The sequence below is a fragment of the Hyla sarda genome, chromosome 10, assembly GCF_029499605.1.
Source record: "Hyla sarda isolate aHylSar1 chromosome 10, aHylSar1.hap1, whole genome shotgun sequence".
Taxonomy (NCBI): Eukaryota; Metazoa; Chordata; class Amphibia; order Anura; family Hylidae; genus Hyla; species Hyla sarda.
In genome coordinates, this window is record NC_079198.1 from 104338036 (window position 1) to 104364444 (window position 26409).

Consider the following 26409-nt stretch of genomic DNA (forward strand, 5'->3'; position numbering starts at 1 on the left):
TGAAATGGAGAGGATTTCACCATTTGCTTTTTCATCAATCTATATATCACAATCACATATCAAAATCGCAATATTTACCTCCATAATCATAATCGCACATTTTTTCCAAATCGTGCAGCCCTAGTCAGCACAGAGCAGTGTAGTGGCTGGCTACATAAAATATATGTACAGTGCATGGCTTGTCAAAGAAAAAGGTACAGCAAAGCAAGTGTGTATACCCTGCGTCACTGTATCTGTGCCACTCATAAAGGTGACCGTGTGAACTTCTATACTATATTTTACCGTAAGGTTACGAATAGGACGACTCAGGCGAGTTCTGTGGCGCCTGTACAGAGGAGCCCATTGTCTATTGAACTGTCAGTTTCACAGTGAATACAGAGGTGAAGACAGGGCACAGTTCTTCACTATTTAGCCACGCTGGACAGCCTGTGTAGTCCTTGCCAGACAAACAGTAGGGTAAATGCAGGGGACAGCAATATAAGCAAACTGTGTAAATATTACATGTATAATCTCCATTCTCTGCCTGAACCCTCTGCAGGTCTAGGAGGATGGTGCCCTGTGCAGCTACAAAGGTGCGCATCTTGCTAAGACTGGCCATGGTCGCTCAGGATAACCTATGGATATGAGTGGCACAGGTGGTAACACAGTAGTTATATTTTTCTAATTCTGTACAACCTCTTTAAGAGCAGAGCTGTGGATCACTCACTATGAAGCTACACTGTAGCTTATACAAGGCTTTCCTAGCACTGATGCATTTCATTGTATTGCTATTGCCAGAGCAAAACTGCAAGAGTCATCATGGATACAGTCAGGGATGTATTTACAGCTCATGCTGAACTAGGCACTTGGACTGAATACACCACATGATCTCCGGGCCGGCAGCTTGCAGCTTATGCGTTCGTGACGTCACGTCATGCCCCCTCCATTCATGTCTATGGGAGGGGGCGTGAAGGTTATTGGATAGCCGTCACACCTTTTCCCATAGACGTGAATGGAGGGGTCATGGCAGCTGGCATCGTTAGTCATCGGGCACGGTGCCGCCGCTGGGAACCCCCGCGATCTAGCATCCTATCCTTTGGATAGGGGATAAGATGTTTTCAGCAGAGTACCCCTTTAACCCTGCCGTTCTAGGCACGAGGGCAAAATGATAAATACCGCCCTGGTTATAATATTTAGCTTAGATCTGCTATCTAATGCTTGGATTTCTGGCTTACAGTTGTACGTGTCCATGTACATGGACATTTTATTATGCATGTTGTATGGACCCATTATTTGAAGCTAATAAGGTTGCTAATATAGATGAGCGAATCGAATTGGCCGAAGTCGAATTTGCTCCTAATTTCATGAAAAATTTGATTCGGACCGAATATGAACTTTGACTCGATTCGAAATAACAAATTTCTTCATTAGCGACACCCCTGCGATCGTCCTGTATAATGTATAGATGCAAGCGGTTTTCTCCTGCGTTCGAATCTCTGCAATAGATAGGACGATCGTAGCAGGTGTCAGGAGTGACACCTGCTGTGATCTGTCCTCATCTGCAGGTACTACTGCTCCCAACATGGAACACACTCTTCTACATGCTCGGCGCTGTAGTACCTGCATTAATAGACAGATCTCAGTGAGTGTCACTTCTGACACACGATGAGATCGTCCTGTATAATGTATAGATGCGGGCGGCCGCTCTTCTCTGGTCCCACTCTCTGCGGGAAATATGAATAAGTGATGTGAATTCTATTAACATCACTGGCCAGCCGGAGTATAGTGCAGAGATGCGAGCGCTGGAGAAAGCTGCTTAATCTCTGCAATAAAAAGGACAATCGCATCGGGCGTCAGGAATTACACCTGCTGTGATCTGTCAATTAGTACAAGTACTACAGCTCCCATCATGGAACATTCAAGAGGTGAGGACTTCCAAGGGGCGGGGGGGGGGGTATCGGCGCTGGCCAAGATTGGACACGTCTGGTGAGTAAAAGATTTTTTATTCAAATGCAACTCGTTTCACCGCACTTAGGCGACTTCATCAAGCATCAGTCTGTTCCATGCTGGGAGTAGTAGCACTACCTAAAAAATGTAAAAAATAGATAAAAACACACACTTTATTAAACACAATATTAAAATACATTACTAATAAAAATATTTGTTTGGAAGAAGAGATGTTGCTGGCCTCTCTATACCCTTGCCTGACCTGCACCCCTGTGTAATATAGATAAAAGTTATATAACAAAATGATAATACATTATGAAGGAATAATATATGTATGGAATAGGGGATACAGCTGGCCTCTCTGTGTCCGCCCCATGAGCTGAAACTGCAGATAGCTGTCCCAATTCACAGCAACTCTATCAGCAGTAGTCATAAGTTGTTCTATTCACTGACAGTTTTCTTTTCCACAGGTTGACATTGAATAGAACAACTAATGAACGGGGCTAAGGCTAGGATTCCACTGAGGATTCCACCAGAAAAAACTGTTGCTTTCTGGCGTTTTTCCTGGTGTGTGGAAAGTGTTTTTTCACTACCTTTAGGGTACCAATCTGTGGGTCGGATGCTGCGTGGCCGGTCCACAGAGTGTAAGGAGATGAGGAGTGATGTACAGCATTACTACTCACCTCCCCTGTCCATATAGTATACAGGGGTGCATAGTGTACCCGTATATACTATTCAGGAGCCGGGAATTCAGAGCCTCAGACTTACCAGCCTGTCTCCTGTCTGAAGCTCCGCCTCCTAATGACATCATCACTAGGGGGCAGAGCTACACGGACCCAGCCGGGACTGGAGGGAGGTAAGGGGACTTCTTCATCTTCTGTATACACTATATACAGCTATCTATAGATGGCTGTATATAGTGTATACCACCCAAAGGGTTAACCTACATTGTCCAGCAGTGTAAGTTAACTCTTTCCTTGCCAGGCTGTTGCTTAGTGCACAGCTCAGCAAGGGGTTAAGTGAGCCAGCAATGTGTATACTGTATACACATTGCAGGCTCACTGTAAGTTCTTGCTGGGCAGTGGATATATGACGTATATCTACTGCTCAGCATCAGCTGTTCTCCCGACTCTGTAGCCCTGAGCACAGCTGAGTTCCGAAATTCACATCAGGAGGATTGCAACAGGTGTCAGGAGTGACACTTACTGTGATCTGTCCCTTACTGCAGGTAATACTACTCCCAACATGGAGCACACTCTGCTCCATGCTGGGAGCTGTAGTACCTTCATTAATAGACAGATCGCAGCGAGTTTAACTTCTGACACCTGTTGTGATCTGTCTATTTATACAGGTACTCCAGCTCCCAGCATTGAGCAGAGTGTGCTCCATGTTGAGAGCAGTAGTACCTGCAGTTAAGTAAAGATCACAGCAGATGTCACTCCTGACACCCCCTGTGATCCTCCTGTATAGATGCTTTTTATAACTTATTTTTTTAATGGTACCCTACAAAATTTTATTAAAAAAGGTATCTCCATCACTTTTTTGGATTGCTAAAGTCCAAAAAAAGAATAAAAACCGCCTGCAAAAATGGCAAAGTTAAAACCCACATGACATTTTTCCTTGGCGTTTTTTTACTCCCATAGATTTCTATGGGTGGAAAATGCCAAGATTTTCCCGCGAAAAACGCCAAACTAGGATTTTGAGGACGTTTTTGAAACCAGCCTCTGAGCCTAAAATAGCTGAAAAACGCCCAAAGGATAAAAAAAAACTCCAAACTGAAAAACGCCAAGTGGATCTGACATTTAGCAGTTTACTATTGACTTGCAGCTAACATCTGGACGCAGTGTTATATTTTTTTTGCCAAAATGGGCTTTTTTTTTTTACAGCGTTTTTGCATGAAAATCCTCAGTGGAATTCTAGCCTAACAGCGAAAATTCTCTCACCCCTTCTAGTGCAAAGGCCAGTATAGGCTTTTCTCAGGTGTGAAATACATCACAATTTTTTTTTTTTTTGGCAGTTTTTGAAAAGCTGCCTGTTACGCCTAGCGCTCCGGGTCCCCGCTCCTCCCCGGAGCGCGTACGGCGTCTCTCTCTCCGCAGCGCCCCGGTCGGTCCCGCTGACCGGGAGCGCTGCACTGTCATGGCCGTCGGGGATGCGATTCGCACAGCGGGACGCGCCCGCTCGCGAATCGCATCCCAGGTCACTTACCCGTTCCCGTCCCCTGCTGTCATGTGCTGGCGCGCGCGGCTCCGCTCTCTAGGGCGCGCGCGCGCCAGCTCCCTGAGACTTAAAGGGCCAGTGCACCAATGATTGGTGCCTGGTCCAATTACCTTAATTGGCTTCCACCTGGTCCCTGACTATATCTGACCTCCTCCCAGGCACTCCCTTGCCGGATCTTGTTGCCCTTGTGCCTAGTGAAAGCGTTTTGTGTGTCCAAAGCCTGTGTACCAGAACTTCTGCTATCCACCCTGACTACGAACCTTGCTGCCTGCCCCGACCTTCTGCTACGTCCGACCTTGCTTCTGTCTACTCCCTTGTACCGCGCCTATCTTCAGCAGTCAGAGAGGTTGAGCCGTTGCTAGTGGATACGACCTGGTCACTACCGCCGCAGCAAGACCATCCCGCTTTGCGGCGGGCTCTGGTGAAAACCAGTAGTGACTTAGAACCGATCCACTAGCACGGTCCACGCCAATCCCTCTCTGGCACAGAGGATCCACTACCTGCCAGCCGGCATCGTGACAGTAGATCCGGCCATGGATCCCGCTGAAGTTCCTCTGCCAGTTGTCGCCGACCTCACCACCGTGGTCGCCCAGCAAGCCCGACAGATCACCCAGCTAGTCCAACAGATTGCCCAACAAGACCACCAGCTGTCGTACTTGACCACCATGACTCAGCAACTCCAGTCGCAGCAACAGCAGATTCAGTCTCAGCTACAGCAGCAGCAACCATCTCCTCCGCCAGCTCCTGCACCTCTTCCGCAGCGAGTGGCCACTCCTAGCCTCCGCCTGTCCTTGCCGGACAAATTTAATGGGGACTCTAAGTTTTGCCGTGGCTTTCTTTCGCAATGTTCCCTGCACTTGGAGATGATGTCGGATCAGTTTCCTACTGAAAGGTCTAAGGTGGCTTTCGTAGTCAGCCTTCTGTCTGGAAAAGCCCTGTCATGGGCCACACCGCTCTGGGACCGCGATGACCCCGTCACTGCCTCTGTACACTCCTTCTTCTCGGAAATTCGAAGTGTCATTGAGGAACCTGCCCGAGCCTCTTCTGCTGAGACTGCCCTGCTGAACCTGGTCCAGGGTAATTCTTCCGTTGGCGAGTACGCCATACAATTCCGTACTCTTGCTTCTGAACTTTCCTGGAATAATGAGGCCCTCTGCGCGACCTTTAAAAAAGGCCTATCCAGCAACATTAAAGATGTTCTGGCCACACGAGATACTCCTGCTGACCTGCATGAACTCATTCATCTAGCCACTCGCATTGACATGCGTTTTTCTGAGAGGCATCAAGAGCTCCGCCAGGAAAAAGACTTAGATCTCTGGACACCTCTCCCACAGTCTCCATTGCAATCTGCGCCTAGGCCTCCCGCCGAGGAGGCCATGCAAGTGGACCGGTCTCGCCTGACCCTGGAAGAGAGGAATCGCCGTAAGGTAGAGAATCTTTGTCTGTACTGTGCCAGTACCGAACATTTTTTGGTGGATTGCCCCATCCGTCCTCCACGTCTGGGAAACGCACGCTCGCACCCAGCTCTCGTGGGTGTGGCGTCTCTTGATGCTAAGTCGGCTTCTCCACGTCTCACGGTGCCTGTACGGATTTCGCCTTCAGCCAGCTCTTCCCTCTCAGCCGTGGCCTGCCTGGACTCTGGTGCCTCTGGGAATTTTATTCGGGAGTCCTTGGTGAATAAATTCCGCATCCCGGTGACCCGTCTTGTCAAGCCACTCCACATTTCCGCGGTCAACGGAGCCAGGTTGGATTGCACCGTGCGTTTCCGCACGAAGCCCCTCCTAATGTGCATCGGACCTCATCATGAGAAAATTGAGTTTTTGGTCCTCTCCAATTGCACTTCCGAAATTCTCCTTGGACTACCCTGGCTTCAACACCATTCCCCAACCCTGGATTGGTCCACAGGGGAGATCAAGAGCTGGGGTACCTCTTGCTTCAAGGACTGCCTTAAACCGGTTCCCAGTACTCCCTGCCGTGACCCTGTGGTTCCCCCTGTATCCGGTCTCCCTAAGGTCGTTATGGACTCTGCCCGCCTTAAGAAGTGCCTCTCCCCCCCTCCCAGTCCAGTCAGGCAAGCCTCGGTGCCTCCTCATGGCCCTCGTCCTGGTGTCACACTGCCCCGTGCCAGGCCTCGCCCTCTGCCCTCCCTCCCCATTCCCACTCCTGCTGTACTGCCTGCCGTTGAGGAATCCCTCCATCCTTTCCCGGTGTCCTCATCCCAGGGGGGGCAGTTACCGGACAAAGAGAAGGGGAGGCCTAAGGGGGGGGGTACTGTTACGCCTAGCGCTCCGGGTCCCCGCTCCTCCCCGGAGCGCGTACGGCGTCTCTCTCTCCGCAGCGCCCCGGTCGGTCCCGCTGACCGGGAGCGCTGCACTGTCATGGCCGTCGGGGATGCGATTCGCACAGCGGGACGCGCCCGCTCGCGAATCGCATCCCAGGTCACTTACCCGTTCCCGTCCCCTGCTGTCATGTGCTGGCGCGCGCGGCTCCGCTCTCTAGGGCGCGCGCGCGCCAGCTCCCTGAGACTTAAAGGGCCAGTGCACCAATGATTGGTGCCTGGTCCAATTACCTTAATTGGCTTCCACCTGGTCCCTGACTATATCTGACCTCCTCCCAGGCACTCCCTTGCCGGATCTTGTTGCCCTTGTGCCTAGTGAAAGCGTTTTGTGTGTCCAAAGCCTGTGTACCAGAACTTCTGCTATCCACCCTGACTACGAACCTTGCTGCCTGCCCCGACCTTCTGCTACGTCCGACCTTGCTTCTGTCTACTCCCTTGTACCGCGCCTATCTTCAGCAGTCAGAGAGGTTGAGCCGTTGCTAGTGGATACGACCTGGTCACTACCGCCGCAGCAAGACCATCCCGCTTTGCGGCGGGCTCTGGTGAAAACCAGTAGTGACTTAGAACCGATCCACTAGCACGGTCCACGCCAATCCCTCTCTGGCACAGAGGATCCACTACCTGCCAGCCGGCATCGTGACACTGCCACTGCAGTTTTTGAACCAAAGCCAGAAATGTATTGAAAAGGAATAGTACATATAAAGGAAGGACTTATACTTCTCCTCCTTTATTGATCCACTTCTGACTTTGGCTCAAAAACTGCACTGGCAGTTTTTCAAAAACTGCCAGAAAAAAAAAACAAGTGGAAACTTAGCCTAAGACTAGGATTTCACTAGACATGTGCAGAACCAAAAATTTAGTTTTTTTCGTTTTGTTCGTTTTCGTTTTTTAAAAATTTTCGGTTCTGTGAATATTCTGAATGCTGTGCATTCTTCATATTGGGTTTTCGGATGCATCCGCGAAATTTTTTTCCGTTTTCGGATGCATTTGTTAATAACATCGAATGCTTTCGTTAATTCGGATCTTTCGTTATATCTGTAAAATTCGTTAAATTTAGCATTCGTTACTAACGAAATGCACATTAGTTTCACTTGCTGATCCTCTTTTGTTATAAATAGCAGGTGTTACCTTAGAATTGTTGTTGTTTTCACCTTTTTTTGCAGTTTTCTCTGTGTAGGAAGGCAAGTTTCCCTCAGGTAAACCCAATGAAAAAAATCGAATTCATTCCTTACATTCGATTTACTGATAATGAATGCATTCGTTATTCGTTAACATGCATTATTCGTTATGCGTTACTTAACGAATGCATTCGTTAACTGTATATTCGTATTCTTTTTCGGAAATATTCAATTTTTTTTTTTCGTGCATTCGGATTGTAACGAACACCCGAAAACGGGAAAATTCGTTAAGTTTAGTATTCATTCCGAAACGAATTGCACATGTCTAGATTTCACTGAGGTTTTTTCCCACCAGCAAAAATGCCAGGAAAAACTGCCAGAATAAATTCCACAGCTTTCCTGCGTTTTGGCAGTTTTTCTAGCGTTTTTACCTTTGTGTCGAAATTGCATTTTTACCCCTTTGGCAGTTTCCCTGCAGGTGTTTTTTTCATTGGGTACCACAAAAACAAAAAAAAGATGCAGCATTGATGCAGTAGGGATTACAGTAAAGGTTAGAATAGACAATTAATATTCTTAGACTAGTGCTTTATATATATATATATATATATATATATATATATATATATATATATATATGTATATGTATATATATACAGGGATGTGGAATTTCTATCGCTTGGCGCCCCGGACTAGCAGTTTTGGGCGCCAGGCAGGTGAATTTGTCCGGCCCTTAGCCCGGCTTCGGGCAAGCAGGGCCGGACCTGACAAGTGCGGCGGCGATCTGCAGTCTGTATGGAGCGGGCACCCGACTCCTGCCCGCTCCATACTCTGCAGCCTGTGTCCTCGGAAGCAGAGCAGGGGAGATGAGAAGCTGTGTATGTCTCTCTCTCCCCTGCTCTGCAGACGTGCGGGGGGAGATGAGGGGGCGTGGCTTACTTCTCCCCGTGCAGACCTGCGTCCTCTGGCTTCACTCCCCCCAGCTGTAACTTCGGAGAGCTGAGGGGAGGAGACGCGTCTGCACTGGGAGACTGTATGCGGCGCTCTGCAGTCTGTATGGAGCGGGCTCGGGATTCCTGGCCGCTCCATACTCTGCAGCCCCCGGCTGTTCTCAGTAGCCGGGGGCCGCCGCTAATAGCCAGCATGCGGCGATCGCCGCGGCTGGCTATTAACCCTTTAGATCGCCGCTGTCAAAGCTGACAGCGGCGTCTAAAGCCTGGGTTCTCAACCTGGGGTACGCGAAAACGCTGACAGATACCGGCCATGCATTGGCCAGTATTTGTCAGCGCATAGCCGCAGCAGCTCACTGTACAGTAACGCGGCCAGAGATGCGGCCGGGGCTACTGGTTGCCAGGGAGACGTGTGGCCTCCCCTGACGTTGCGCGGAGTTGCCGCACAGCGCAGGGGGACGTCACACGTCAGTGCGGCCCTGTGGTACATCCCGTGAAGCAGCAGGCAACGCCACAGGACGCCAGGTAAACAACTGTATGGCACAGAGGGGGGGGTACTGTATGGGACGGAGCACAAGGCATTAAGATGGAGGGGGAGAGGGATAATGGCGGGGGGGGGGGGGAGTAATAAAGCACAAGGCATTGAAATTTTATGTCTTGTGCTTTATTACTCCCCTCTCCCCCTCCATCTTAATCCCCTTGCACCATTCCCCCCTTCCTCTGATCCCCCTTTTGCCATATCCGATAATAATGGCACAAGGGGATTAATATGGAGGGGGGAAAATGACAAAAGGGGATCAGAGGGAGGGGGGAATAATGACACAAGGGGATTAATATGGAGGAGGGGGGGAGGGTTGATTACCCCCCCCCCCCCCCTCCATCTTAATCCCCTTGTGCTATTATTATCCGATATGGCAAAAGGGGATCAGAGGGAGGGGGGAATTATCAACCCCCCCCTTCCATATTAATCCCCCTGTATCATTATTCCCCCTCCTCCATCTTAATCCCCTTGTTCCATATTGGATAATAATGGCACAAGGGGATAAAGATGGAGGGGGAATAATGGTAAAAGGGAATCAGGGAGGTGGGAATTGTGGGACAGGGGGAGTAAGACGGAGGGGGAATAATAGCACAAGGGGATTAAGATGGAGATGGGATGCATTAGTATAAAGGTAAGAACACGCCTTTTGTCTGCGGGTACCCCTCGCTCGCAAGTTCCGCGTGAGGGGGTACCCGTGGACATACTTTCAGGCCTTGGGGGTACGGTCGCCGAAAAGGTTGAGAACCACTGGTCTAAAGGGACATGTGAATGCTCCCTGGTGGGCTAGGGGGGTGGATAACCCCCCCCCACAGCACGATCGCAGGGGGGCGATCCACTATGGAGGTAACCGGAGGACTTACCTCTGCTTCCTCCTGTCCCGGCTCTGTCATTGATAGATCCTGGCTGGACCAGGCTCTATCAATGGATCACAGAGCACACAGATTAATAGAGTTCAATAGAATCTATTCATCTGTCTGAGGAATCTAATGATTCCTCATAAGTCTAATAAAGTGTAAAAGTTTTAATAAAAGTTTGAAAGACACCCAGTGGTCTTCAAACGGTGCCCCTCCAGATGTTACAAAACTAAAATTCCCAGCATGCCAGGACAGCCGTTGGCTGTCCGGGCATGCTGGGAGTTTTAGTTTTGCAACATCTGGAGGGCCACAGTTTGAAGACCGCTGCATTAACCCCTTCCATGTTAAAAGTTCAAATCACCCCCTTTCCCTATATAAAAACACGTAAACATAATAAAAATAAACCTATTTGGTATCGCTTCGTGCGTAATTGTACAACCTATTAAAATATAACATTATGTATCCCGTACGGTAAATGTAATAAAAATACCAAACCACAGATTTGCAATTTTTATAATATCCCAGAAAAAAAAGTTAAAAAGCGATTAAAAAGTCAGATCAATGCCAAAATGGTACCGATACAAAAAACAGATTATGGCGCAAAAAATGAGCCCTCATACAGCCTGGTATGCGGAAAAAAAATAAAGCTACAGGGGTTAAAAAATGGCAATAAAAAAAATTAGAAAAAGTTCAGAATTAGTAAAACATGACGTAAACGATACAAATCTGGTATTGCTGTAATCAGGCGCCTAAAGTATAAAACTAACATGTTACCTCAACCACAAGGTAAATGGCGTAGAAAAGAAAACCACCAAGTCTGCTAAATTATCTTTTACTATTTCAATATCACTTCCCTTAATATATATATATTTTTTGGTTCAGAGAATACGTTATTGAAAAATTAAAAGGTATCATTATAGTAGGTAGTTATCGCTATTATAGGGCGAGGAGAAAAAAACGAGAGTGTAAAAGCGAAAATTGGCCGGGACAAGAGGATCGTCATGAGGGACAAGTAGATTTTGCTCCATTTTAGTCCCGTGGACAAGTATTTTTTTATAAAATTTCCACATCCCTGATATATATATATATATATATATATATATATATATATATATATATAGCATTCAACATTTCTGAAATAATCATTATCAATAAACAGTAGCTACAAAGGTCACAGGTTAAATATGTGGTAAACCACAAGAGCACAGTCAATTGACCTACTTATTATGCAAATTACTTATTATGCAGAAAGTTAAACAGATTTGTAAATTACTTCTATGAAAAATATGAATCCTTTCAATAATTATCAGCTGCTGAAGTTGAGTTGTTGTTTTCTGTATGGCAACAGTGCTCTCTGCTGACATCTCTGTTTGTCTCAGGAACTGCACAGAGTAGAAGAGGTTTGCTATGGGGATTTGCTTCGAAACTGGGCGGTTTCCGAGACTGGTGTCATCAGAGAGCACCTAGACTTCAACTTCAGCAGCTCATAAGTACTGAAAGGATTAAGATCTTTTAATAGAAGTAATTTACAAATCTGTTTAACTTTCTGGAGCCAGTTGATGTATAAAAAAAAAAAGTTTTTCCTGGATAACCCCTTTAACCTGTGACCTTTGCAGCTACTGTGGTCTAGTTAATGATATCCTCTGCTCTAGCATAGTAGAATAAAATGTAGACTCCATTCTTGGGTGTTTAAAAAAAAAAAAAAAAACACCAAGAAAAGGGGAAATCAAACATTACAAATAGAAAAAAAAAACATTTAATTTTAAAACATATAAAATAATTCCCCACAAATTCAGACATCCCTACTGCATCATTTCTGAATCTTTTTTAGTTTATTTGTGGTACCCAATGAAAAAATGCCTGCAGGGACACTGCCAAAGTGGTAAAAATGCAATTTCCCCACAAAGGTAAAAATACCAGAAAAAAACACCAGAAAAACTGTCAAAACGCAGGAAAAAGCTGTGGCATTTTTTCCTGGCATTTTTGATGGTGTTAAAAAACCCTCAGTGAAATCCTAGTCTTATAGTGATGTATTACACGCCTGAGAAAAGCCTATACTGGCCTCTGCTCTGGCGGGGGTGAGAGAATTTTTGCTGTCAGTGAATAGAACAACTTATGACGCTGCTGATAGAGTTGCTGTGAATTGGGGGCAGCTGTCTGCAGTTTCAGCTCATGAGGCGGACAGATACACAGAGAGGCCAGCTTCCATTTTGTTATATAACTTATCTATATTACACAGGGGTTCAGATCAGGCAACAGTATAGAGAGGCCAGCAACATCTCTTCTTCCAAACATTTTTTTTTAAATTAGTAATGTATTTTAATATTGTGTTTAAAGGAGTAGTCCGGCGCGCATTTTTCTCATTTTATCCCGTCCGGGCTGCAAAATAAAAGAAAACACACTTTCTCTTACCTGCCAACGAGCCCCCGGAGCTCCGATACACTCCGGTACAGGTGTTCGTCCCCGGGCTGTATTCTTCTTACTTCCTGTTAGCCCGGCACGTCACACGGAGCTTCAGCCTATCACCAGCCGAGGCGGGACATCGCTGCGGCCGGTGATAGGCTGAAGCTCCGTGTGATGTGCCGGGCTAACAGGAAGTAAGAAGAATACAGCCCGGGGGCCGAACACCTGTACCGGAGTGTACCAGAGCTCTGGGGGCTCGTTGGCAGGTAAGAGAAAGTTTGTTTTCTTTTATTTTGCAGCCCTGACCGGATAAAATGGGAAAAGTGCACGCCGGACTACTCCTTTAGTAAAGTGTGTGTATGTGTTTCACTTTTTTTTCTAAATTTTTTACATTTTTTAGGTAGTACTACTACTCCCAGTATGGAACAGATTGTTCCATGATGGGAGCTGTAGTACTTGTACTAATAGACAGATCACAGCAGGTGTCCCTCCTGAGCAGAGTGTGCTCCATGTTGGGAGTAGTAGTACCTGCAGTTGAGGACAGATCACAGCAGGTATCACTCTTGGCTATCTAGATGTGAGAAAGCCACCTGCATCTATGCATTATACAGGACGATCGCATCAGGTGAAACACACACATTTTATTAAACACATTAATAAAATACATTACTAATAAAAATTCACCGAGAATTTATTCGGATCAAATAGATTTTCTTTTTTTTTTTTTTTTTTGGGCGAATCGGACAAATCTAATTTTTCAAAAATGTGCTCATCCCTAGTTGTCAACCATCTGTAAATGTATGGATACTCTACAAGTCCATAATTATAGTTTTTATTTAAAAAGTTTGCACTTGGTGATGTGGCAAGTAGTAGAGCAAAAAAAGGACCCAAGCTTAGTTCTGATGCGCAATTTATATAATTTTTTGGAGGGGACTTATTGGGGGGAATTACCATACTACAAGGGGCATCCTGGGTTGGGGGATTACCTATATTTATCTACTGGGGGCATCTACTTAATAGGGGGGTAAACCTATCTGCTAGGGATGTCACTCTAATAGGGAGGAATGCCTGTCTACTGGTATCTACCTAATGGGGGAAATTGCTGCAGATTAAACCTAGTTGTCCCCATGAAGTAACTTGCAATTTTTGTAAAAGGGGGTCTTCAAAAGATAGGGAGTGCTTGACTCCAGAGTACTCATGAGTGAGCCAGGGAGGACCTGTAACTGTGATGGTGTGTGCAACAAAGTCAGCCCAGACACAGGGGTTAAAGCGTACCTGTCATATTAAAAAATAAAATAAAAAAGTGATATGTTACTCAGGACCCAATCCTGATCATGTGCATATAATTTTTATGTGTCTCGGACCTATATATCCAGAGATATAAGCATTTATCTGCTGGTGAGTTACTTTTTCATTGTGCAGGCTGGAGGGGGCGTGTCAGTCTGTCTCCCTCACAGGAGCAAGACTGGGCAGTCAGCCAATCAGTACTCTCTACTCTGTAACCCTTTCCTCTCTGGTTTTATGCTGTGTCATGTGTCAGAGCAAGATACTTGGAGCTTGCCTGCAGTAATCAGAAGACATTATGGTGAATTCATCACATGATAAAATGTATAAATATAAGAATGGATCTTTATAAAATTAGTGCAATGATTTTTTAGATAAAAGTACTGCATTTTTAAGAATACATGTTCTATCTGTTTTATCTTCTCCTAGTAAAGCTGGATGCTAATCAGCATAGCTGTCACTATGTGTGTCATTCATCTTTCATAGACTCTGATCAACTTCTTTGTCATTCAGGAGTCTGAGAAAGCTTTGACTATTTCAACATGCTGGGAGTTGTAGTTTAGTAACAACTGAAGCTGCAATGTTTGTAAATAACTGTGTTAGAGCAGTGTTGCCTCCAGCTGTTTTAACCCCTTAAGGACTCAGGGTTTTTCCATTTTTGCACTTTCGTTTTTTCCTCCTTACCTTTTAAAAATCATAACCCTTTCAATTTTCCACCTAAAAATCCATATTATGACTTATTTTTTGCGTCGCCAATTCTACTTTGCAGTGACATTAGTCACCCAAAAATGCACGGCGAAACGGAAAAAAAATCATTGTGCGACAAAATCGAAGAAAAAACGCCTTTTTGTAACTTTTGGGGGCTTCCGTTTCTACGCAGTTTATATTTCGGTAAAACTTACACCTTATCATTATTCTGTAGGTCCATACGGTTAAAATGATACCCTACTTATATTGGTTTGATTTTGTCGCACTTCTGGAAAAAATCATAACTACATGCAGGAAAATTTATACGTCATCTTAAAAATGTCATCTTCTGACCCCTATAACTTTTTTATTTTTCCACGTTCTGGGCGGTATGAGGACTCATTTTTTGCGCTGAGATCTGAAGTTTTTATCGGTATGATTTTTGTTTTGATCGGACTTTTTGATCACTTTTTATTCATTTTTTAATTATATAAAAGTGACCAAAAATGCGCTTTTTTTGACTTTGGAATTTTTTTGCGCGTACGCCATTGACCGTGCGGTTTAATTAATGATATATTTTTATAGTTCGGACATTTACGCACGCGGCGATACCACATATGTTTATTTATTTATTTTTTTACACTGTTTTATTTTTTTTTTATGGGAAAAGGGGGGTGATTCAAACTTTTATTAGGGAAGGGGTTAAATGACCTTTATTAACACTTTTTTGTAAATTTTTTTTGCAGTGTTATAGGTCCCATAGGGACCTATAACACTGCACACACTGATCTCCTATGCTGATCACTGGCGTGTATTAACACGCCTGTGATCAGTGTTATCGGCGCTTGACTGCTCCTGCCTGGATCTCAGGCACGGAGCAGTCATTCGACGATCGGACACCGAGGAGGCAGGTAAGGGCCCTCCCGGTGCCCTGTCAGCTGTTCGGGACGCCACGATTTCCCCACGGTGGTCCCGAACAGCCCGACTGAGCAGCCGGGTCACTTTCACTTTCACTTTAGAAGCGGCAGTCAGCTTTGACCGCCGCTTCTAAAGGGTTAATACCGCACATCGCCGCGATCGGCGATGTGTGGTATTAGCCGCGCGTCCCGGCCGTTGATGAGCGCCGGGACTGACGCGATATGATGCGGGATCGCGGCGCGATCCCGCTTCATATCGCGGGAGCCGGCGCAGGACGTAAATATACGTCCTGCATCGTTAAGGGGTTAAAACTACATCTCCCAGCATGTCCACACATCCTTTATCTGTAGTTTTGCATACACAATAGAAATCTCCTATACTGGATACCGGTATGCTTTACGGACGGTATCCAGTATGCTGTAAAATCTAGACTAGTCTGTCTGGCTAAAAGACAGGCGTTGAGCTTGAATTTCAGGTGAAAATGTAAAAATTTTTTTTTTAACAGGTGTATATTGTGAAATGTCATATAATAATGAGTCCTGCAATATATGAAAAGTTTTTAACAATGACAGTGCCTCTTTAACTTTACTAGGGAACCACTGTGCACATCCAAACAATAAATATACTAAAGAATAGTGTTGCTCACGAATATTCGCAATTCGAATATTCGTCGCGAAAATCGCATATTCGCGACTTTGCAAATATTACGAATTTCGCGATTAAAATTCGCTATTACGAATATTCGTCTTTTTTTCTAACTGTTTTAAAAACTGAGCACATTGTAGGGATCTCCTTCGACTGATAAATGCAATGCTTGTATCATTTCATTAAAGACCCAGGGATGAGACTGTGAGGCGAAAGGTTTATGCATGCGAATATTCGTGGAAATTCTGCCCTACTTATGCCTGTGAGCCAATGAGAGTTCTGCAAGCACAGTTGTCAGAGCTTAGCAACGTCCCTAGCAACGTCCCTCGCATGATGTTATAGCGCGCATGCGCAGACGAGCGAAATTTCGCTATTAATTTCGCATTTGCAATAGCGAAATTTCGCAATTCAAAAAAAACGTCATCCTCATATTAGCAAAATATAGCGAATTCGAATATGGCATATGCCGCTCATCACTACTAAAGAAATGCATTGCTGTAACGGCACTTGGGCCTATCATACGTCTTGGACAGAACAAATCTCATCTGTTCTCAGCATCAACACCTTTCTTAGGTCATATAAACATCCAGCTAGACTATTTAGTCCTTTGCTTGTGTTTTAATCTGTCTGCATTAGCTCTTATACTGCTCCTAGCTTGTTCAGTGTATTCTTACCTCGGATTGTTACACTTTTACTCTCTGCCTGGGGATTTGGTACTTCTGCTGCTATCTCGGTTTGGATTTGACTTTTTAGGCTATTATCTGTTTGTCTGTTTATCCCCTATGTTTTGTATCTTGTTCTGTGCCTATTAATCCTTTGTGTCCTTACTTACTTCACTGATTTGTATACAGTGTTGTTTATTGTATTGGCCTCTGCCATTACTCAGTACAGGGTTTGCCATCCAATTCAGGATCCGTTGCTTAGGGTGGATACTCAATTAGGCAGGAAAAGTGGCTGTGGGTGAGCTCAGGGCTGCCATATGTGACAGTGTCAGAGAAAATAACAAGTTATACATGTGAGACACACAATACCCAAATAAAGACTTACTCACACAACAACCTTAGACTTCAGCAGCGGGAGGTGGTACATGGACACTGCACACGTATCAGATATTTATGGGAAATTTGATGCCCCTGTAATCCTGGGATATGTTTTAATTAATCTTTGGAAGTGAGGTCTGTGAAATTTGGTCTATTACACCAAGTGGTGTGATTTATGTAAATGAGTGGAGCAGATATCCATAACAATTTTAGGTTAACCATTGTCCAGAAACAAATGAAGAGGATGTTAGCAAATCTGGGAACCAATAGCCTTCAATGCACTTTATACCTAAGATGTTATATAAAAGCAATCTTGAATTCCCCATCACATGACTTATTGCAAGGTATCTTACCCTTCAAGCATTACTTATAGGGAATGATTCTGTGCGTCAAAAAAGGCATCATATGGCACCGCCTAGGAGTCCACTGTATGGTTTACATGAAATTATATCACATGGTTTACACATCATGACTAAAGCTAGACTGACTGATCCCATCCAAAATAACAGAGTGCACCTAAATCTTAATTCAGACAAACTGACTAGAACTTACCTTTAGACAAATGAATAAATGTTTGCTTGTGGTTCGGACCTTGGTCAATGAATATTGATTAAACCTTCACAATCTCTCCAGTCCTTGGCCTACATCAAAGTCCATCATATTACCTGACTGCAATCCCATTTCTGTTATTAAATAATTGGGGAAGTCAATGGTGGCCATGTTTCTGGGGGAAAAAAATCAAGCATCCCTTTTTCTAATTCAGGACATCCCTGGCTACAAAAAACCATTTTCATACTATTAGTAAATTATTAAAAGGCATTTGTCATGTTTCTTCATTTGTCATGTTTCTTCATGTTTAGAAGGCTTTAAAATTTTTTGAAAAACATGGCTGCTTTCTTCCAGACAAGCACCAGCACCACTCCTGTGTTACGCCGAGCGCTCCGGGTTCCCGCTCCTCCCCGGAGCGCTCGCTACACTCTCGCTCCCGCAGCGCCCCGGTCAGATCCACTGACCGGGTGCGCTGCGATACCGCCTCCAGCCGGGATGCGATTCGCGATGCGGGTGGCGCCCGCTCGCGATGCGCACCCCGGCTCCCGTACCTGACTCGCTCTCCGTCGGTCCTGTCCCGGCGCGCGCGGCCCCGCTCCCTAGGGCGCGCGCGCGCCGGGTCTCTGCGATTTAAAGGGCCACTGCGCCGCTGATTGGCGCAGTGGTTCTAATCAGTGTGTTCACCTGTGCACTCCCTATGTATACCTCACTTCCCCTGCACTCCCTCGCCGGATCTTGTTGCCATTGTGCCAGTGAAAGCGTTCCCTTGTTTGTTCCTAGCCTGTGTTCCAGACCTCCTGCCGTTGCCCCTGACTACGATCCTTGCTGCCTGCCCCGACCTTCTGCTACGTCCGACCTTGCTTCTGTCTACTCCCTTGTACCGCGCCTATCTTAAGCAGTCAGAGAGGTTGAGCCGTTGCTAGTGGATACGACCTGGTCACTACCGCTGCAGCAAGACCATCCCGCTTTGCGGTGGGCTCTGGTGAAAACCAGTAGTGACTTAGAACTGGTCCACTAGCACGGTCCACGCCAATCCCTCTCTGGCACAGAGGATCCACCTCCTGCCAGCCGGCATCGTGACAGTAGATCCGGCCATGGATCCCGCTGAAGTTCCTCTGCCAGTTGTCGCCGACCTCACCACGGTGGTCGCCCAGCAGTCACAACAGATAGCGCAACAAGGCCACCAGCTGTCTCAACTGACCGTGATGCTACAGCAGCTACTACCACAGCTTCAGCAATCATCTCCTCCGCCAGCTCCTGCACCTCCTCCGCAGCGAGTGGCCGCCTCAGGCCTACGACTATCCTTGCCGGATAAATTTGATGGGGACTCTAAGTTTTGCCGTGGCTTCCTTTCACAATGTTCCCTGCACTTGGAGATGATGTCGGACCAGTTTCCTACTGAAAGGTCTAAGGTGGCTTTCGTAGTCAGCCTTCTGTCTGGAAAAGCTCTGTCATGGGCCACACCGCTCTGGGACCGCAATGACCCCGTCACTGCCTCTGTACACTCCTTCTTCTCGGAAATTCGAAGTGTCTTTGAGGAACCTGCCCGAGCCTCTTCTGCTGAGACTGCCCTGCTGAACCTGGTCCAGGGTAATTCTTCCGTTGGCGAGTACGCCGTGCAATTCCGTACTCTTGCTTCAGAACTTTCCTGGAATAATGAGGCCCTCTGCGCGACCTTTAAAAAAGGCCTATCCAGCAACATTAAAGATGTTCTGGCCGCACGAGAAATTCCTGCTAACCTACATGAACTCATTCATCTAGCCACTCGCATTGACATGCGTTTTTCCGAAAGGCGTCAGGAGCTCCGCCAGGATATGGACTTTGTTCGCACGTGGCGTTTTTTCTCCCCGGCTCCTCTCTCCTCTGGTCCTCTGCAATCCGTTCCTGTGCCTTCCGCCGTGGAGGCTATGCAAGTTGACCGGTCTCGCCTGACACCTCAAGAGAGGAAACGACGCCGCATGGAGAATCTCTGCCTGTACTGTGCCGGTACCGAACACTTCCTGAAGGATTGTCCTATCCGTCCTCCCCGCCTGGAAAGACGTACGCTGACTCCGCACAAAGGTGAAACAGTCCTTGATGTCAACTCTGCTTCTCCACGTCTTACTGTGCCTGTGCGGATATCTGCCTCTACCTTCTCCTTCTCCACTAAGGCCTTCTTGGACTCCGGATCTGCAGGAAACTTTATTTTGGCCTCTCTCATCAACAGGTTCAACATCCCAGTGACCAGTCTCGCCAGACCTCTCTACATCAATTGCGTTAACAATGAAAGATTGGACTGTGCCGTGCGTTACCGCACGGAACCCCTCCTAATGTGCATCGGACCTCACCACGAAAAAATTGAGTTTTTGGTCCTCTCCAATTGCACTTCCGAAATTCTCCTTGGACTACCCTGGCTTCAACACCATTCCCCAACCCTGGATTGGTCCACAGGGGAGATCAAGAGTTGGGGTCCCTCTTGTTTCAAGGACTGCCTTAAACCGGTTACCAGTACTCCTTGCCGTGACCCTGTGGTTCCCCCTGTAACCGGTCTCCCTAAGGCCTATATGGACTTTGCGGATGTTTTTTGCAAAAAACAAGCTGAGACTCTACCTCCTCACAGGCCTTATGACTGTCCTATTGACCTCCTCCCGGGCACTACTCCACCCCGGGGCAGAATTTATCCTCTCTCTGCCCCAGAGACTCTTGCTATGTCTGAGTACATCCAGGAAAATTTAAAAAAGGGCTTTATCCGCAAATCCTCCTCTCCTGCCGGAGCCGGATTTTTCTTTGTGTCCAAAAAAGAAGGCTCCCTACGTCCTTGCATTGACTACCGCGGTCTTAATAAAATCACGGTAAAGAACCGCTACCCTCTACCTCTCATCTCTGAACTCTTTGATCGCCTCCAAGGTGCCCACATCTTTACCAAACTGGACTTAAGAGGTGCTTATAATCTCATCCGCATCAGAGAGGGGGATGAATGGAAAACGGCATTTAACACTAGAGATGGACACTTTGAGTATCTGGTTGTCACGATGCCGGCTGGCAGGTGGTGGATCCTCTGTGCCAGAGAGGGATTGGCGTGGACCGTGCTAGAGGATCGGTTCTAAGTCACTACTGGTTTTCACCAGAGCCCGCCGCAAAGCGGGATGGTCTTGCTGCGGCGGTAGTGACCAGGTCGTATCCCCTAGCAACGGCTCAACCTCTCTGGCTGCTGAAGATAGGCGCGGTACAAGGGAGTAGACAGAAGCAAGGTCGGACGTAGCAGAAGGTCGGGGCAGGCAGCAAGGATCGTAGTCAGGGGCAACGGCAGAAGGTCTGGAATCACAGGCAAGGAACACACAAGGAACGCTTTCACTGGCACTAGGGCAACAAGATCCGGCGAGGGAGTGAAGGGGAAGTGAGGTGATATAGGGAAGTGCACAGGTGTAAACACTAATTGGAACCACTGCACCAATCAGCGGTGCAGTGGCCCTTTAAATCGCAAAGACCCGGCGCGCGCGCGCCCTAGGGAGCGGGGCCGCGCGCGCCGGGACAGAACTGACGGGGAGCGAGTCAGGTACGGGAGCCGGGGTGCGCATCGCGAGCGGGCGCTACCCGCATCGCGAATCGCATCCCGGCCGGAGGTGGTAACGCAGCGCCCCGGGTCCGTGGAACCGACCGGGGCGCTGCAGTGAGGGAAGTGTAGCGAGCGCTCCGGGGAGGAGCGGGGACCCGGAGCGCTCGGCGTAACAGTACCCCCCCCCTTGGGTCTCCCCCTCTTCTTGGTGCCTGAGAACCTGAGGATCAGACTTTTGTCCAGGATATTGTCCTCAGGTTCCCAGGACCTCTCTTCTGGACCACAACCCTCCCAATCCACTAAAAAAAAAGTTCTTCCCCTGACCTTTTTGGAGGCCAAGATCTCTTTGACAGAGAAGATGTCCGAGGAGCCGGAAACAGGAGTGGGAGGAACAGATTTAGGAGAAAAACGGTTGAGGATGAGAGGTTTAAGAAGAGAGACGTGAAAGGCATTAGGGATACGAAGAGAAGGAGGAAGAAGAAGTTTGTAAGAGACAGGATTAATTTGACACAAAACTTTAAAAGGACCAAGATAGCGTGGTCCCAACTTATAGCTCGGGACACGGAAACGGACATATTTAGCGGAGAGCCATACCTTGTCTCCAGGGGAAAAAATGGGAGGAGCTCTTCTTTTCTTATCTGCGAATCTCTTCATGCGAGAAGAAGCCTGTAAGAGAGAATTTTGGGTCTCTTTCCATATGGTGGAAAGATCACGAGAAATTTCATCCACAGCGGGCAGACCAGAGGGCAAGGGGGTAGGGAGGGGGGGAAGAGGGTGACGGCCGTACACCACGAAAAACGGAGATTTGGAGGAAGATTCAGAGATTCTGAAATTATACGAGAATTCGGCCCAAGGTAGAAGATCTGCCCAGTCATCCTGGCGGGAGGAAACAAAATGTCGTAAATAGTCACCCAAGATCTGGTTAATTCTCTCTACTTGTCCATTGGATTGAGGATGGTATGCAGAAGAAAAATTTAATTTAATCTTGAGTTGTTTACAGAGAGCCCTCCAGAATTTAGACACAAATTGGACGCCTCTATCCGAGACGATCTGTGTAGGCAACCCGTGAAGACGAAAAATGTGTACAAAAAATTGTTTAGCCAACTGAGGCGCTGAAGGAAGACCAGGAAGAGGGATGAAATGTGCCATTTTGGAGAATCGATCAACGACCACCCAAATAACAGTGTTGCCATGGGATGGGGGTAAGTCAGTAATAAAATCCATACCAATCAGAGACCAAGGTTGTTCGGGGACAGGAAGAGGATGAAGAAAACCAGCGGGCTTCTGGCGAGGAGTCTTATCCCGGGCACAGATAGTGCAGGCTCGCACAAAGTCCACCACATCAGTCTCAAGAGTCGGCCACCAATAAAAGCGAGAGATGAGTTGCACAGATTTCTTAATGCCCGCATGACCTGCGAGATGGGAGGAGTGACCCCATTTGAGGATCCCAAGGCGTTGGCGTGGAGAAACAAAGGTCTTTCCTGGAGGAGTTTGCCTGATGGAGGCTGGAGAAGTGGAAATCAGGCAGTCAGGAGGAATGATGTGTTGAGGAGAGAGTTCAATTTCAGAGGCATCTGAGGAACGAGAGAGAGCATCGGCCCTAATGTTCTTATCAGCAGGCCGAAAGTGAATTTCAAAATTAAATCGGGCAAAGAACAGAGACCACCTGGCCTGACGAGGATTCAGCCGTTGGGCAGACTGGAGGTAGGAGAGGTTCTTGTGATCGGTGTAAATAATAACTGGAAATCTTGATCCCTCCAGCAGATGCCTCCATTCCTCAAGTGCTAATTTAATGGCTAGAAGCTCTCGATCCCCGATGGAGTAGTTCCTCTCCGCCGGAGAGAAGGTCCTGGAAAAGAAACCACAAGTAACAGCATGCCCGGAAGAGTTTTTTTGTAGAAGGACAGCTCCAGCTCCCACTGAGGAGGCATCAACCTCCAATAGGAAGGGTTTAGATGGGTCAGGTCTGGAGAGCACGGGAGCCGAAGAAAAGGCAGACTTGAGTCGTTTAAAGGCGTCTTCCGCTTGAGGAGGCCAAGACTTGGGATCGGCATTTTTTTTTGTTAAAGCCACAATAGGAGCCACAATAGTAGAAAAATGTGGAATAAATTGCCTGTAATAATTGGCGAACCCCAAAAAACGTTGGATGGCACGGAGTCCGGAGGGGCGTGGCCAATCTAAGACGGCAGAGAGTTTATCTGGGTCCATTTGTAGTCCCTGGCCAGAGACCAAGTATCCTAGAAAAGGAAGAGATTGGCATTCAAACAGACATTTCTCTATTTTGGCATAGAGTTGATTATCACGAAGTCTCTGAAGAACCATACGGACATGCTGGCGGTGTTCTTCAAGATTGGCAGAAAAAATCAGGATATCGTCCAGATATACAACAACACAGGAGTATAGGAGATCACGAAAAATTTCATTAACAAAGTCTTGGAAGACGGCAGGGGCGTTGCATAGACCAAAGGGCATGACCAGATACTCAAAGTGTCCATCTCTGGTGTTAAATGCCGTTTTCCATTCATCCCCCTCTCTGATGCGGATGAGATTATAAGCACCTCTTAAGTCCAGTTTGGTAAAAATATGGGCACCTTGGAGACGATCAAAGAGTTCAGAGATAAGGGGTAGGGGGTAGCGGTTCTTAACCGTGATTTTATTAAGACCCCGGTAGTCAATGCAAGGACGTAGAGAGCCATCTTTTTTGGACACAAAGAAAAATCCGGCTCCGGCAGGAGAGGAGGATTTACGGATAAAGCCCTTTTTTAAATTTTCTTGGACGTATTCAGACATGGCAAGAGTCTCTGGGACGGACAGAGGATAGATTCTGCCCCGGGGTGGAGTAGTGCCCGGGAGGAGGTCAATGGGACAATCATAAGGCCTGTGAGGAGGTAGAGTCTCAGCTTGTTTTTTGCAAAAAACGTCCGCAAAGTCCATATAGGCCTTAGGGAGACCGGTTACATGAGGAAGCACAGGGACACGGCAAGGTTTACTGGGAACCGGTTTTAAGCAGTCCTTGGAACAAGAGGGCCCCCAACTCTTGATCTCCCCAGTGGACCAATCCAGGATTGGGGAATGGAGTTGAAGCCAGGGAAGTCCAAGAAGGATTTCAGAAGTGCAATTGGGGAGGACCAACAGTTCAATCCTCTCGTGATGAGATCCGATGCACATTAGAAGGGGCTCCGTGCGGAAACGTATAGTACAGTCCAATCTTTCATTGTTTACACAATTGATGTAGAGGGGTCTGGCGAGACTGGTCACCGGGATGTTGAACCTGTTGACGAGAGAGGCCAGGATAAAATTTCCTGCAGATCCAGAGTCCAAGAAGGCCACAGCAGAGAAGGAGAAGGCAGAGGCAGACAACCGCACAGGCACAGTAAGACGTGGAGAAGCAGAGTAGACATCAAGGACTGTCTCACCATTGTGCGGAGTCAGCGGACGTCTTTCCAGGCGGGGAGGACGGATAGGACAATCCTTCAGGAAGTGTTCGGTACTAGCACAGTACAGGCAGAGATTCTCCATGCGGCGTCGTGTCCTCTCTTGGGGTGTCAGGCGAGACCGGTCGACCTGCATAGCCTCCACGGCGGGAGGCACAGGAACAGGTTGCAGGGGACCAGAGGAGAGAGGAGCCGGGGAGAAGAAACGCCTCGTGCGAACAGAGTCCATATCCTGGCGGAGCTCCTGACGCCGTTCGGAAAAACGCATGTCAATGCGAGTGGCAAGATGGATGAGTTCATGTAGGTTAGCAGGGATTTCTCGTGCGGCCAGAACATCTTTAATGTTGCTGGATAGGCCTTTTTTAAAGGTCGCGCAGAGTGCCTCATTATTCCAGGATAATTCTGAAGCAAGGGTACGGAACTGTACGGCATACTCGCCAACGGAAGAATTACCCTGGACCAGGTTCAACAGGGCAGTCTCAGCAGAAGAGGCTCGGGCAGGTTCCTCAAAGACACTTCGAATTTCCGAGAAGAAGGAGTGTACAGAGGCAGTGACGGGGTCATTGCGGTCCCAGAGCGGTGTGGCCCAAGCCAGGGCTTTTCCAGACAGCAGGCTGACTACGAAAGCCACCTTAGACCTTTCAGTGGGGAACTGGTCCGACATCATCTCCAAGTGTAATGAACATTGGGAAAGAAAGCCACGGCAAAACTTAGAGTCCCCATCAAATTTATCCGGCAAGGATAGTCGTATTCCAGAAGCGGCCACTCGCTGTGGAGGAGGTACAGGAGCTGGCGGAGGAGATGATTGCTGGAGCTGTGGTAGTAACTGTTGTAGCATAACAGTCAGTTGAGACAGCTGTTGGCCTTGTTGCGCAATCTGTTGTGACTGCTGGGCGACCACCGTGGTGAGGTCAGCGACAACTGGCAGAGGAACTTCAGCGGGATCCATGGCCGGATCTACTGTCACGATGCCGGCTGGCAGGTGGTGGATCCTCTGTGCCAGAGAGGGATTGGCGTGGACCGTGCTAGAGGATCGGTTCTAAGTCACTACTGGTTTTCACCAGAGCCCGCCGCAAAGCGGGATGGTCTTGCTGCGGCGGTAGTGACCAGGTCGTATCCCCTAGCAACGGCTCAACCTCTCTGGCTGCTGAAGATAGGCGCGGTACAAGGGAGTAGACAGAAGCAAGGTCGGACGTAGCAGAAGGTCGGGGCAGGCAGCAAGGATCGTAGTCAGGGGCAACGGCAGAAGGTCTGGAATCACAGGCAAGGAACACACAAGGAACGCTTTCACTGGCACTAGGGCAACAAGATCCGGCGAGGGAGTGAAGGGGAAGTGAGGTGATATAGGGAAGTGCACAGGTGTAAACACTAATTGGAACCACTGCACCAATCAGCGGTGCAGTGGCCCTTTAAATCGCAAAGACCCGGCGCGCGCGCGCCCTAGGGAGCGGGGCCGCGCGCGCCGGGACAGAACTGACGGGGAGCGAGTCAGGTACGGGAGCCGGGGTGCGCATCGCGAGCGGGCGCTACCCGCATCGCGAATCGCATCCCGGCCGGAGGTGGTAACGCAGCGCCCCGGGTCCGTGGAACCGACCGGGGCGCTGCAGTGAGGGAAGTGTAGCGAGCGCTCCGGGGAGGAGCGGGGACCCGGAGCGCTCGGCGTAACACTGGTCATGCCCTTTGGCCTGTGCAACGCCCCTGCCGTCTTCCAAGACTTTGTTAATGAAATTTTTCGTGATCTCTTATATTCCTGTGTTGTTGTGTATCTGGACGATATCCTGATTTTTTCTGCCAACCTAGAAGAACACCGCCAGCATGTCCGCATGGTTCTTCAGAGACTTCGTGACAATCAACTTTATGCCAAAATGGAGAAATGTCTGTTTGAATGTCAATCTCTTCCTTTCCTAGGATACTTGGTCTCTGGCCAGGGACTACAAATGGATCCAGACAAACTCTCTGCCGTCTTAGAT

General features: G+C 47.7%; 1 long non-coding RNA gene across 1 annotated transcript in view; it reads right to left on the bottom strand.

Moving 5' to 3' along the window:
• Nucleotides 1–1969: 1969 nt before the first annotated feature.
• The window catches only part of LOC130293502 (uncharacterized), a 51890-nt gene continuing 27450 nt past the window's right edge, over nucleotides 1970–26409 (bottom strand). Inside the window, exons 2-3 of the long non-coding RNA XR_008848226.1 lie at nucleotides 17474–17695; nucleotides 1970–2064 (exon numbers count right to left, since the gene is read on the bottom strand). This is a non-coding gene — a long non-coding RNA (uncharacterized LOC130293502). The remainder of the gene's footprint in view (nucleotides 2065–17473; nucleotides 17696–26409) is intronic.